This window comes from Cyanistes caeruleus, chromosome 2, assembly GCF_971803275.1.
Source record: "Cyanistes caeruleus chromosome 2, bCyaCae1.hap1.1, whole genome shotgun sequence".
Taxonomy (NCBI): domain Eukaryota; kingdom Metazoa; phylum Chordata; class Aves; order Passeriformes; family Paridae; genus Cyanistes; species Cyanistes caeruleus.
Genome location: NC_141702.1, coordinates 26016151 through 26030082, shown reverse-complemented (window position 1 = coordinate 26030082; position 13932 = coordinate 26016151). Strand labels below are relative to the sequence as shown.

Genomic DNA, 13932 nt, shown 5'->3' with positions numbered 1-13932 from the left:
AGTGAAATCAGAGAAAAAGGAGATGGAAAAATTTAGTTTTTCTTGTAAATTTAGACTTGCCTAGATTCAGAGTTTATGAGGAACCCTCCAATGTGAGTAGAGAAGCACAGAAAAATTCTTCAGAGTTCATGCCTGTTGTTCATGTTGTGCACATCTCTGAGGTTACAACATAATGTTAAGATATCTCAAGAGTAATTATTATTAAATAAAAAAAGAGGAATTAAATGACAATTCATTTGGTTCAGAATTAGATGCATAGGAAGAAAAAATCTGTTTTGAGCTTTGAGATTTATCTTTTTTAATTTTTTTACAGGTACTGTTTCTTCATTCTTTTCCTCACAGACTATCATTTCTTCATCCTTAATCAGAGTAGATACATCTGTAGAAAATAAAAAGGGTTTTTAATTTTTACATAGATTTTCAGCCTTATGGAGAGTCTATTTACTTGATTGTTACAAAACATTCAGTCTTTCTAAATGTAAATTTTCATTTTGACATACACTGTATAAATTATCTGTAAGCTGACTTCAAAAAGAATGATGTCTTAATCAATGGTTGTAAATCTATGTTAAGAAATTTACAGCACTTTAAACTTATTCATGAAATTTATTTTCTTCAAATTTCAAATTATTGAATAACCTCCAAGCACTTTCTAAGCACTAGCAGTAAATTCTTTGTGCTTTGCAAGTCAGTACCTTCCGTGTAATCAACAGTGAGTCTTGCCCTATTGTCATTGATTCTTGCTACTCTGTTGATGTCATCAAGTTATATCAGTGTTGTATACCATTGTATTGTTAATAATATAATATATTATTAATTATTACATTATAATATTTATTATTATTATTATTATTATTATTATTATTATTATTATTATTATTATTATTATTATTATTATTATAATATATAATAATATTGAGTCCTTGAAATTTTAATATGGTTTTGTCCAGAGTTACTGAAAAACAGAGAATTGACTCAGGAGGAACTGAATTATTCTGAAGGCTCCACAGCTAAGGTAGATGTTTCCCCAATCTGTCAAAAGAATGATGAAAAATAAGCTGTCAGAAATCACTTGATTTCCACCTAGTCATGTACTACAGCAAAAAGATGCTCCGGGGCGTGCATTGCTCTTCTTTGTGTGCACTCACAGGTAGACTTTGAGATCTGAGACTGAAGGCCAAGTGCTTTCATCCATGCAGGAAGTGCAAATTAGACAGCAATACAGTGCACACAATCTGGAAGTCAGCTTTTTTAGCACTAGAATATAAAACTTCCTCAACTAAATAAAATATCCTAAAACTAAATCATATGCTGGCAAAAGCTTTTAAAATTCCAGTGCCAGTGTTCTCCCAGCAAGGGTTATGATGGGGTCAAAACTGTGGGAGGCAGTACTGTAATTGTATGAGAATAATTCACTAGAGGATGGGCAAATTACAATATTGACTTCCTTGTTCAATTCACTAATGAGCTGTAATGGCACAGTTTTCTATTGTGTCTCTTGGGTACATGGCAAACAATCTGTGCATTCAAGCAAATAGGAGATGTGTTTCCTCAGTGGGCAAATAAGATGCTCTTGATCTTCTCTCCCCATATTTTAGAGACTCTTAACAAGAAACTACCTATATAGTGATTTAGGACTATGATGGGTGTTTTTTTTCCCCCTTCAAATGTTATTAATATTTCAGTAGCAGGCCAAGTATAGTTCTCATTTATTCAAAAAAAATGAAACACTGCCAAAGGAATTATAAAATTCTTCAAAGTGCTTGCTCTTTCTTTAATTTTGTGATAGAGACAGATATAGTGCCCTGCTAGCCATCAGCTCTACTTTTCCCAACCACAATCCCAGAAATTTCAATGCCACATAAGAAAGGAAAAGTGTCTTATCTGTTTACATTGCTTATTCCACAGAAAATCTAGCACACACTTCTTACAACTGGAGCTGGCTGGCTGGGGGCAGGCACAGCTGCAGACACTGTATGCATTAATGGAGAATGGTGATTCAGCTGAAGAAGTCTAGTTCTCAGCAGAGATTTTTAGTTCAGCACTACGTCACACCAAAACAGATAAATGTCTCTGTTTTCAGAGCTGGTTTGCAGCAAATTACATTGTAGCACAAAATTATCCTTTTGGCCTTTCAATGAGCACCTAAAAATATTGCTGGTTTAGGAAACCCTTAGAAGGATTTTTGAATAGTCTGCCTTATCTCCAAGATTTCACCTTTAAATACAATCATAATTCTATGTGTATTTCATTACCTAATGATTTCAAGAGATATTTGGTCCAACCAGTGTCAGACAGAATGGATTTTCCCCAGATGTCATATGTAAGGCATCAACTGAACAACATGAATCATGGAAACCTTTCTTTATGCAGGGAGTGCATTCATGTCCTGGGATTTCGGTTCTGGAAGGCACATAGAAACAGTGATAGTTTGCTCTAAATATTGAAATATTTTTAACTTTATAAAATCAAAAATCGTGGCTATGAAAAAATGAGGAAGAAAAAAAAGTAACAGTTTTCAAAACAGTCTGTTGTTTCTTTTGCATTGTGTTGCAAAATTTTTGCTCTACGATTATGATAAATGATTAAATATACTATGAGAACATGAAATAATTTTCCAGCATCATGGATATCAACCTTGATTTCCTATTTCTCACTATCAGCCATGTCATTTTGAGGTTGATATTCCAGAAAATTGACTACCAATTGTCACAGAGGTTTCCAAGCTTGAACACAAAAGGACATTTTCTAGAAGCTGTATCAACTTGTGAGCACTTCTGGTGGGCTGGTGCTGCTGGTGAGGATAGCTTCTGGAGGCTGAAAATTTTGATCTGAAAACTTGAATTATTTTTTTTATTATTATTATGAGGGTATATAAACTCTGAAACAGGTTGTCCATACTGATTAGGAAGTTTCCCCCTTTGGAAACATTCAGTGTTTTACTGGACAAGACCCTGGGCCACCTGATTTAATTAGGCCTGTTCCAGGTGGAGATTTTATTAGGCAACCTCAAAAAAACCCTCTCAATGTTTTTTTTATGAGCTAACATCCCTTTCTTTGAGACACGTTGCATCTTTAAAGAAAGGCAATTGCTTTGTGTGAAGCTACAGGTCTTGGCTAAAATCCTGATTCTCCTGAAGCCAGTGGAAAATATCTCCTGAACGTTCAGGACCTTATGTATCATTGCCATGGAAAATAATGTTAGTTGGTGTTCTGTGGCTGAACACTGCAACTTTAACCCAAGATTGTGTAGTGCTGCTCTTTTCTGTGACTGGTTGCATTTCTGTTGGATTGCTGTGCAGTCATTTTGGAGCAGGATTAAATTCCTCACTACCAGAATCAACATCGAAAAATGAAACAACTGCTTATTAACATAATCACTCTGTCATATAAAATTTCTTCATTTGGCACAGCAAACTTGCAAATCTGCATCTTTGGTGTCTACAGTTGGCTTGCAGTACCAAAAAAAGATGATGTTTTCAGTCTGTGCAATTGTTGATGACAGCATCCTCCATATATGAGGGTTATGGCTCTGCGCTATTTGCAGAACAGCTGCAACAGTGATTTTTCTCTGGTTTTCTGATTCTTCATTAATGTGAAAGGAGAAAATATCATCTCCCTTCCCCTTTATCCTCTTTTCTAAGTTGAGAATGTACCCTGAGCAACAAAAGTATATGCATGGAGGAATGCCATGTTGGTTTCAAAAAGTGTCATATGTTCTGGAAACTATCGTTTTACACCACGGAGCATTCAAAGAGCATGAGTTTTTTCTAATAGAGTTCAACTTCACATATTTTCAAGAGAGTAGGCACTAGTCCCAAATGTTTCACTGAATCAATATTCACTATTGCTTTTTGCATATGAGCTACACAGACAGGTGTGAAATGATCCAAGACTCACTGTAGTGCAGGATACTATTTCTGTAGCTGGTAGGACTGAACTTTTAGAATGTTTCAGCCCCATCAGAGTCTTTGAGTCCAAAAGGTGGTTGTTCTTTCCATCCAAACACCACACTTCAGCTATTTTCTCATAGAGATTTATGCATGCTTATTAAAGCTTTTAAATTCTTGTCTCCCCCTCTGAAATCAGACTGCAAGAGATGCAAGGTGGTAAGCTGTAAAGCAGTGGAGGAATAAACTTTTTTAATATATTTGAAAGAACTTGTTAACTTGTTTCTGTTTCAGTCTTCTGGAATATATTGTCTTCATCTAGTAGATCAGGATAGACAGTGCTGTCAAAACATAATCTTAGCAGAGCTCACTTTCCTTCTTATATTTTTGAGGCTTAATTAAGAAAATGCAAATACAACTGATACTGGCTTGTTAATTGGCACGCTGCTTTCATTAAGGTGTGAAATATTCTCATGGAACAAAAAATATGGAATATGTAAAAGATCTGCTTGACATTCACAGACATTCACAGCTGTGAGAAGTACTGGAGAATTTAACTTGGACTGACTCCAAGCGTGAGACACATCAGTTTCAAGAAATTTTGAGGGCTTCTAGCCCTCAGTGCCCACAAGAAATACTTTTCACATCTTAAACATATCAGGTAAGACAAGTTTGAATTCCAGTACAGTAAAATTTGAATTCCAGTATAGTAATTATTTTATTATTACCTTTTTTTTTTTTTTGACTGAGATATTAGCCACAAATAACCATTGGTATATTCCTGGGGAAATGTCTTTTATCCAGAATTAATCTCCTCAAGAGAGGAGATAAGGTTACATATTTATACTAAACAGTGCTTTATTATATGACTGTAAGTTATGAACAAGCTCTATGGAGTTCATATTCTAAGAATATTTTTAAAGTATACACCAGATATGATAATAGGTGAAGAAATGTGAATTTGTGAATCCAAAAGAGTTGAAGCATAAAGTAATAGCAACAGATGTGAATTGATTATAGAGCAAATCTGAAGCAGGTCTTGGTTAAGTGATGACTAACCAACTTTAGTCATTTAAGTTTCAGACACAGAAACCTGTGTTCAGATCATGATTCAACAATAGTTGAAAAGTACACAGTATCTTGAAAAGCTATTAATCAAGGTCCTGTCCAGCTTAAGATATTGAAGCCTGTGTTGGAGGCACCATCTCTGAACTTTGTATAACAGCACAAAACTCTGACATTCAGTTATCATTTTACAGTTTTCTTCTGGGGCTATACATAGGCTTGTACTTTGAAGAAGCAGACCAATATTTCACCATGGTTAGGCATGGTTAGGTTCATTTGCCTTCAGTTGTTTTGACAAGTTGAGAAGCAATCCACAACTGCTGGTGTTTTTCCAAGATCCTAACTTACTCTAAAGTCACAGTTGTCTAAGGGATGCAAAAGGGTCAAAGTAAATCTTTAGTTACAAGGTTGTGACTGGGTGAGAGAACGTGGTGTTCAACACGCAGGCATGCTAATGTTGCAAACCACTGTTCTGCCACTCTTCTTCATTTGGAATGCATCAGCACTATTCAAGTTACAGAGTACATTAATTTGATTATAATTAGCCTATTACAGCAGAATGAAAAAATCTAAAATAACACTGCTGTTCTGTGAGAATTTTGTGCTTGTAAATATTAGGCATTCATGGGCTGCTTAGGGATTTTTGGCAAATGCTGGAAGTATTTGACAATTACCAATTGCATCCAATTTTGTTTTGTTTTTTTTCATAAATACTTTCAAAAGACAAAACAAATGTTCATTGTTCTTATATAATAATGAATTTTTTTCCTTATTTACCCTATAAAAGTCTCATCATTCATCTTCCAATTTCTACCCTATTTGTAGTAGAGAAGTAACATAAATCAGTCAAGCCTAACAAGGTCAAAAAAGTAGTCCTACCAAGGCCAACAGAGTTAGTTCAGCAAAGTATGTTTCAGAAAGAGATAAAAAAGGAATGACCTAAAAATTAAAATAAATCTAGAAATATAAGTATAAATTCAGAAGAAGAGTGAGGAAGAGCTTACGATAACATTACTAGTTAACACATAGCTGACTACATTTTTTAGAACAAAGAAGAAACAAAGATGACAATAATTTGAAGCTACATGTGGCAAGAAAATGTGACTCCATTCAAGAAAGCAGAAAAATCTCAAAGCTTGTATTAGGAAGAGGTGTTAAAAAAGTCACATTTCATGATTTAAAAGACACTAATTTAAGGAACATACCAATTATTACAATAGAAAAGAAACCAAACCAAACAAATAAAAATCCCAATGACAATCCCTGGAATGAAAAAAGCAGAACATAAACTATAAAAAATGTAGAAATATAGCAATACAATGCACAAAAAAAAAAAAAAGTCTATGACATTTCAGCATTTTTATGTCAAAACAAGTAGTCAGTTGAAGGCTTTTTTCAAAATCCCTAGTTACCTCTCTCTAAATTTTTGCAAGGTGCATTTAAGCTTCCTGTCAGCATGGAGGCAGAACACCTTTCCATTCAGTTTTAATGAAATCAAACTTAGACATCTTTCTTAAATTCAAACTAAATTTCACCTTTATATAATTATATTTTATATCTATATATATATATATAATATTTTTTATAATGTGAGACAACTTTGGAGAACAATAATAAGAAAGGTCAGAGAACATAATAAATGAAATCATTTGTCATTCCCTACCTGACAGCAATTGTGTAGCTTTATAAAAAATACCAAATCTTTAATTTAGCAATTTCTTTACTATACACTTGCTTTTAAGCCTTGAATATATAGAAACTGCTTGTGTCACCAAACAGAGAGACCGCATGCAAAGCAACTAGGTTAGGGCACAAAAGACCATTTTATTTTGAAGTATAATATTTGGCTGAAGGTGATGAAAGAGTATACAGTGGGGCCAACGTTATTTCAGTGGTATCAATAGATACAAGAAAAATAACAGGACTCTGTAAAAAGCTACATAGTAAAATTGGAAAAGGAACTTCAAAATAAGGTATGTTAGGTCTTCTCTTGCATTACCAGTTGTGCAAGTTTCCCAAAGAAAACACAGAAACCAAATCATTTGGGAAAGAAGTCTAGAATTAATAGGTGCCTGTACTAGGGGGAATAACACTGCCCTGGTATGGAAATCACCATGTTGACTCTATACTTCTCACAGTTTTTCTCAGTCACTAAAGATGTGCCTTAGTATTCTGAGTATTGCCAGCAACTTTTAGTCTTAAAAGAACAAATCTATTTCTTATTGCTGTTATTAATATTCTTGTCTGATTATTTGTATAAAAATTAGATAAATATGTAAACATAGAAGTGTATAATATTAAATAGTCCACCTTTTTTTGCAGTAGCAATTGAATTTTCAACTCCATAGATAGAAAATTATATAGTACCTTAGAGTGCATTTCAGATAATTAATAAATTTTTAATAAATTGGCTAAATGCAGATTCATCTCTGTGTTCACTACTGAGATATTTTTTGCAATGAACAAGTTTATCTGGTTGATGACATGTAGGGATTTATTCAGCCTTTCAGGTGATGTTGCGTATTCTTTTCTGTTTTCATTATCAGTGTTCTGCAATATTTAGAAACTGCTTGAAATGAGGTGGAAAGTATATCAGCCCACGCAAAGAGACTAGACTGTTCTCATTGATCTCTCTTGCTAGACAGGATTTTGTAGGGCTGCTGAGAAAGATCTTAGATTCCTTTAGCAAATATCTCTGGTTCATTGAACAAAAAGAAACGTGAAAACTTGAGAAAATTCAAGGTGGGCTTAGTAGTCAAGCTACAAAAAGAATTTAGGTTATGGCTCATGGTGGAATGACTGAGTCTCTCACAGATACAAAGGTTGGAGCATGAATCTTGGGCACAGACACAGCCATCATTGGGAATACTCTTTTTAAGGCACATTCACACAGCTTAACTTGCCAACCGTAAGCCCAAATGTGTGTGCTGCCTCTTAAATACAGAATACCATTGAACAATGTCTCCGGAAGAGAGAATTTTTACTGATTTAGAGGTTGGACTTCAGGTAAACATAACCTCAATTTGCCAGCCTTGCCATCTAAATACATGGAGGAAAAATGTTTTAAATCCTTCCTTTTGATTTTCTAGGGTTTCAGAGATTTATAAAATGCTCTGAGCAGGTAATTTTCTCCACTCTGGATTTAAAGGTCTTAATCCTCTCTTCAAGGCATTTCTTTTAAAATGTGTGGGTGACTGGTAGGCTAAAATAGTGACTGTGTGACTTTTACTGGTTTTATACTTTTGCTCTTTGTGCAAGTGTAGGATACAGAGTGTGTAGTACTGGAATAGACCAAACACTAAATCTTGTGATCAAGAGCTAAAACTTGTGATTTTCTGAGGCCGTGGAAAAGTCTCAGCCTGCAAGATGTCATTTTTAACTCTTTTATCTCTAATTCAACATGTATATGGAAGTGAAAGGAACCCCACAAAAATCTTGCAGTTGTAGGACTGTCTGGGAATTCTGCTGTAAATTTCATACACGCTGATCACATGAATTCCCCCCAGTGGGGGCTCCTGCTCCAGGTCCCTTCTCAGCACACACCCAAATAACAGAGATGCAGTTCAGCTCCATCTCATTCTCCAGGTATTTTAAAGTGAAGCAGCAGTCAATGTTTTGATGACTCTAAAATTGCATTGTTAAGTCCTTCATTCAATATGCACTGAGGAGCTCAGATTTCCTAGTCCTGGTGGGGCTTAGGCTTGAGACAGACCCTGAGTTACCCAGTCCAGACAGGCTGGCCCACCCTCTCCCATCCAGCATGCCACAAACAGGCAGTTCTAGGTGGCTGGACTACACATGGTTCTAGGCATAGTCTAGACTACGACTGTCTTGATGGCAAATTTATGGCAACATAATCCCTAGCAGAAAATTGCTAAGGCAATGATTTTCGACAACTTGTTTGTTCCTTTGAGGCTGCAAGACAGTCCTGACTTTGTGACAGTTTGCAGCTGGTAACAGCTGTTGTTGCTCACCCAGTGGCTTTCAAAGATCTTGCTGCTGCTTGTTATTTAAAGGTTCTATGCAACACCAACAGTCTCTACTTTGGGAAATATCTATGTTTGTAACACAAAACTACTAGCTGTCAATGGATGGAACTGAGAGCTAGCCAAGAGCTTCCAAAAGGCTTTTTCCTGGCTTAAACTCTTGACCTTGTTTCCACCAGCTAGTGGAAACATTCATCCACATGATGTTCTGAGCCCAGTTAGGCATTGACTGATATTAATTCACCCACTGTCAGTGCTGAGTGACAGAAGGGATTGAATTTTTTGAGTTGTAAAGTTTTCTGACGCACATCCTATGTAATATTTTACATCGTTGAGCGTAATCCCACAGAAAGACACATAAATTACAATAGTAAGATACATTTCCCTAAATTAAATTTCTACTTTTTTCCTCAAATGTTCCTTCTCCTTTGCAATCAAGTTAAAAATCCAAGATGTAGGAGGCAACTCTCTTACCATAAATATGTAGACTGACTTGTTTAGACAATAAAAAATAAAACACAGAGCCCAAAGGATATGCCTTTCAGTGTTTTATTTTAATTTTGTGTGATGTCCCATAAAGAGCTACTTAAGTGCAATAGCCTGTTATATCCAAAGATCTCAAAGTTATGGAGAAATATATTATCCCTCACAAGATTCCACTAGGCTTGCCTCAAAGGTGGGAAAATGAAAACACAATTAAAGGACCTGCCTAGCATCATATAGTAAATCAAATGCAGGGACAGAAATCCTTGCTTTTAGTCCTACAGTTAATGCAAAGATGGCCTCTGCTTTTGTTGCAATGACCCCGTAGATTTAAATTTTCCTTTTTTTTCCCTTCCCCTTTTTAATTGTATTTGTGTTTTTAAGATTCAGTTTAAAGCTAGCACCTGAAAATTAATGGAAGACAAGAAAATTTCAACAAGGAAAAGTAAATACAAAATAATAATAGTAATAGTAGTAATAATAATAATAATAAATAAAAATAATCATTATCATTTTCATTATAATTTTCATTATATTTTCAATATATTTATTTGTTTGTTTGTTTGTTTGTTTTCCTTCAGCCCCTTCCAAACAGGGCCATTTTAAGAATCATCTCCACTTCTTAGCCAAAAGAATTCTGGGTGAAAAGAACTTCTCCAGTACACACTAATATCCTTCCTTTGATTTATATCTTGGGTTTATGGAAGTATGTTTTCAATTTTCCCTTTAAATACCAGACCAGGAAGTTTTGCCACATCTTTTCCTCTCTGCCAAACATTTCACTTGGCAGTGCCTCTGCAGTGTATGTGCCTCTGATCACCACAAAGATGATTTGAGCTTGGCATTGCTCCAGTGCAGCACCTCTCCCTGTACTTTACCTTCTCAGTAGTCAGTCTACAGCCAAGACCCACCTCCTGGGGCACAAAAACAGCTGTCCCTTGAGAACAGCAGCAATCTGACATTTTTATTGACATCCTTCTCATATTCTCTTTATAATAATATCTGCCTTGTACCAAGAGTGCAGTAGGATTAAAAATACATAAAACTGAGTCAAAACAATTACATGGAACAAAAGTGTAACCAGAGTTGCAAGGAGAAAAAAGTACAAGGAGAGAACCAAATGTGTTCTGGAACATTTTTTTTAAATTAATGCTGCCAGCAGTGGAAATGGCAAGCCTTTCTTTCCTGTAATAGGTAGCTGAACATGCTAGGGAAATGAAAAAATAGCTCAGGGACTCTTGCATTAGTGAAAATGTTTGCCATACTACTTTGGTAAGAGAAAAGGATTTCAAAGACCTTGAGGACTGGCATGAAGGAGAGAAAGAAAGACAGGGTAATTTGTCCCATTGAAAAGACACTGTGAAATGGCACAAGCATAATCAAAAGAGGGATTTCTTTCTGTGTGAGCAGGACAGAAGAAAAGCAATTTGTTCCTTGAGAGTGAAGAGCTGTAAAGAGGGTATACAAAAGAATATCTGCTCTTAGAAAGCACTTGACAAAATAACCTTGCACTTGTGTGGAGTACTTCTGTAGCCAACAGACTGCATGCATCTCAGCATGGAAAGACACTGGACTTTCACTGAATGTCTGAGGTTGGAAAGTGCTTCTGGAGATCACCCTGTCCAACCCCTTTGCTCAAGGAGTGCTGCCCAGAGCCTGTTACCCAGTACAATTTGTGAATATTCAATTCACAAAAAGAATACATGGGGTTCCGTGGTCAGGCCTCCTGTTCTAAAAACAGCAGTTTAGTGACAGGTAGATAAAATTCCTAAAGAAGAATTATCCTGTGTACTTGCATGAAAGCAGTCTCTCAAAAGCATTCAAAAGAGATGCACTTAACAATTATTCCTGCGTGTTTTGATCATTTGTGTTCTGAAATTTCTTGGTTTCATTTATTTGTTTATTTACACCAGAGGACCTATCCAAATGAAGGAAATGCATCTTTCATACCTGCGGCTACAGGTGGTAAGAAGTGAATTTAGCGTTGTATCTGGTGCTAATATTTGAACTGACATATCCATATGCAGAGTGATGCATCTCATCTTCATCTCCATTATTACATGTTCCGTGGCTATTGACCATGATTTGTTGATATTTGAAAGGTATGCTTAACTCCCAACAGGTGAACTATCAATACAACACTGAAAACCCTTTCAATGTTCATACATTATATATTTTGTTTTAATCCCACATGTTTGCTACTAAATGGCTTCACATTTTTCAAGTTTCTGATATTTTGGGGACTAAAGATGGTGAGAAAGAGAATGCAAAGGAGGAAAGGATCGTGGCACTTGTCTCCACCTTTGTTCTCACTGGAATAACCAGGTTTATTCTAACCTAGCTGCTGGCTTTTTTGGACAGTGAGGCAGCTCTGCTCACAGGCCAGACATGTGTGTGGCCATTTGGCTGGCACACATTACAAACCCACTGATATGGCTGCTTATATGAAACAGACACATGTGAATGAAACCACAAGCCCATGCCTAGACTTTCCCTTAAGAGGTCTAAAACAGGCAACATCCTCAACAAGCTTGTGGATGCACCCATGAACGCCATATAAAAGTAATCACTTGGTACTGGGAATGTCTCTTCTTATGTGCACACCTAGAGACAACATTTTTCAGAGGAATTTATTCAACTGACTTCAAGGGCAGTGCCCCCTGTCCTGGGATGTCACTCGGCACATTGGGCTTTCTCCAATATCCAAATCTCAGTTTTCTCAGGGCACATTGGTCTCAGTTGCACCACCTTCCAGTAACTGAGTTTACGACAAAATTGTGAAGCTCACCTGTACACTGAAGGAAGTTAAAGCATCTTGTTTCTGATGTCAAACAAAGATATGATTAGACTGTTTGTTTTACTTAACTGCTTACTTTTTAATTCTTCTTTTTAGGGAAAACACACAAGCTAAAAAACTAAAATTTAAATTTAGAAAAGCCTGTGACCTGAGGTGTCTTAGAAATTATTTATTAGGTTAAATAATTGTAATTATATTTCCTCTCATTTCAGTTTTTGCTGAAAATTTGAAACCATTATTTTTCAATATAAACAATGAAAACAAAAAATGTAAACTATGTGGACAATGTAAACATGTAAAAAAGGACTGTATGAGTATTTTTGTTGATATCTATTTGTCATGATTCAAGCTCAGCCAGCAACTCAGCACCACACATTAGGATGGGAGATAGAATCAGAAGGATGAAGGATGCAAGTGGGAAAACCCATGGCTGATTGTAAAGTTTAACAATCCAACTGGTAAAGCAAAAGCCATGCATACAAATAAAGCAAAGCACTCCAAGGAATTAATTCACCACTTCCCAAGGGCAGGCAGGTATTCAGCTGTCCCCAGGAGAGCAGGGCCCCATCACACACTTGGTGACTTGGGAACAAGTGTCATGACTCCAAACATCCCCTTCTTCCTCCTTCCTGTCCTCCCTTTCTATACTGAGCGTGATGCCATATGGTCTGGGATATCTCCTTGTTATTTGGGGTCAGCTGTCCCAATTGTGTCCCCTCCCACCCAACTGCTTGTGCGCCACCAGCCTGAATTATCAACATTGTTTCTAGTACAGATCCAAAACACAGCCTCATACAAGCTGTTGTGATGAAAATCAACTCTATTCTAGTGAAGACCATCACTATTTCAACCCAGTTAACTGATTCTGTGGGCCTTGAGCTTTCTGGATCTCAACCAAGATGACTTGTGGATTTTACAACTTGCAAAAATCTGTCACTTATCTGCCTAATAAAAATATTTTCTTCAATAAAACCATATTTTTCTGCTATAAAACAACAAAACAGTTGATGAAACATGGTCTAAACTTTGAGCAAATAAGTCTTACTCTCAAGAAACCTTTACAAGTTTTTGGAGGTGTGTCTGAAGAAAATCAAGAGTTAGGAAGCAGGATAGATTGAAAAAAAAAAAAAAGGAGTCATTCACATGGTTAGCAGTATATTATGAAAACCTCCTTCCCCTATTCTGATGTTGTATTGTCCTATGGCCTGGCGGAAGCTGAGTGAAGCTGCACAATACTGGTTTCTTGTAACTCATTGAAGTAGTGTTCCTCCTCAAGAAACCACAAATAGAGTATTTAATTTTTGTCTCTGTTCCTTCTTTCATCTGTTTATTGTTCAGTTGTGCCATGTCCAAGACATACACATGTGAGTCTTATGAGACCTTTTGAACAGTGTGTGGAACATGAGAACACTGACCTTAGCTTGTGCATCTCATTTTCTGGCTTTGTCAAAAGGTCAGTTCAGTAACTCAGGTAACTTGTCAGAACTAGGTCATCACAGGGGCTTGCTTAAAGAGCTCAAATAAAGAACCTTTCCTGAGCTGTACTGTGAAGTGAGATGCTCTGCTAGGGGGGGAAACAGAGTGCTTGAAATAGCACTCTGATGTGACTTTTGATGATATTGAAGTGCACTTAGCTGTTGAAAGTGATATGTGCAAATCAGTATCCATATGGACTACTCATCTTTTGCAGTACTTTAAACTGTAGTAATTT

At 36.2% G+C, this 13932-nt stretch overlaps 1 long non-coding RNA gene across 1 annotated transcript; it reads left to right on the top strand.

The window, feature by feature from the left end:
* The first annotated feature begins 953 nt into the window (after positions 1-953).
* Positions 954-11570, top strand: LOC111943838 (uncharacterized). The gene is made up of 3 exons (XR_002871048.2): positions 954-1015; positions 4413-4551; positions 10006-11570. It is a non-coding gene; the product is annotated as an uncharacterized LOC111943838 (long non-coding RNA).
* Positions 11571-13932: the final 2362 nt, after the last annotated feature.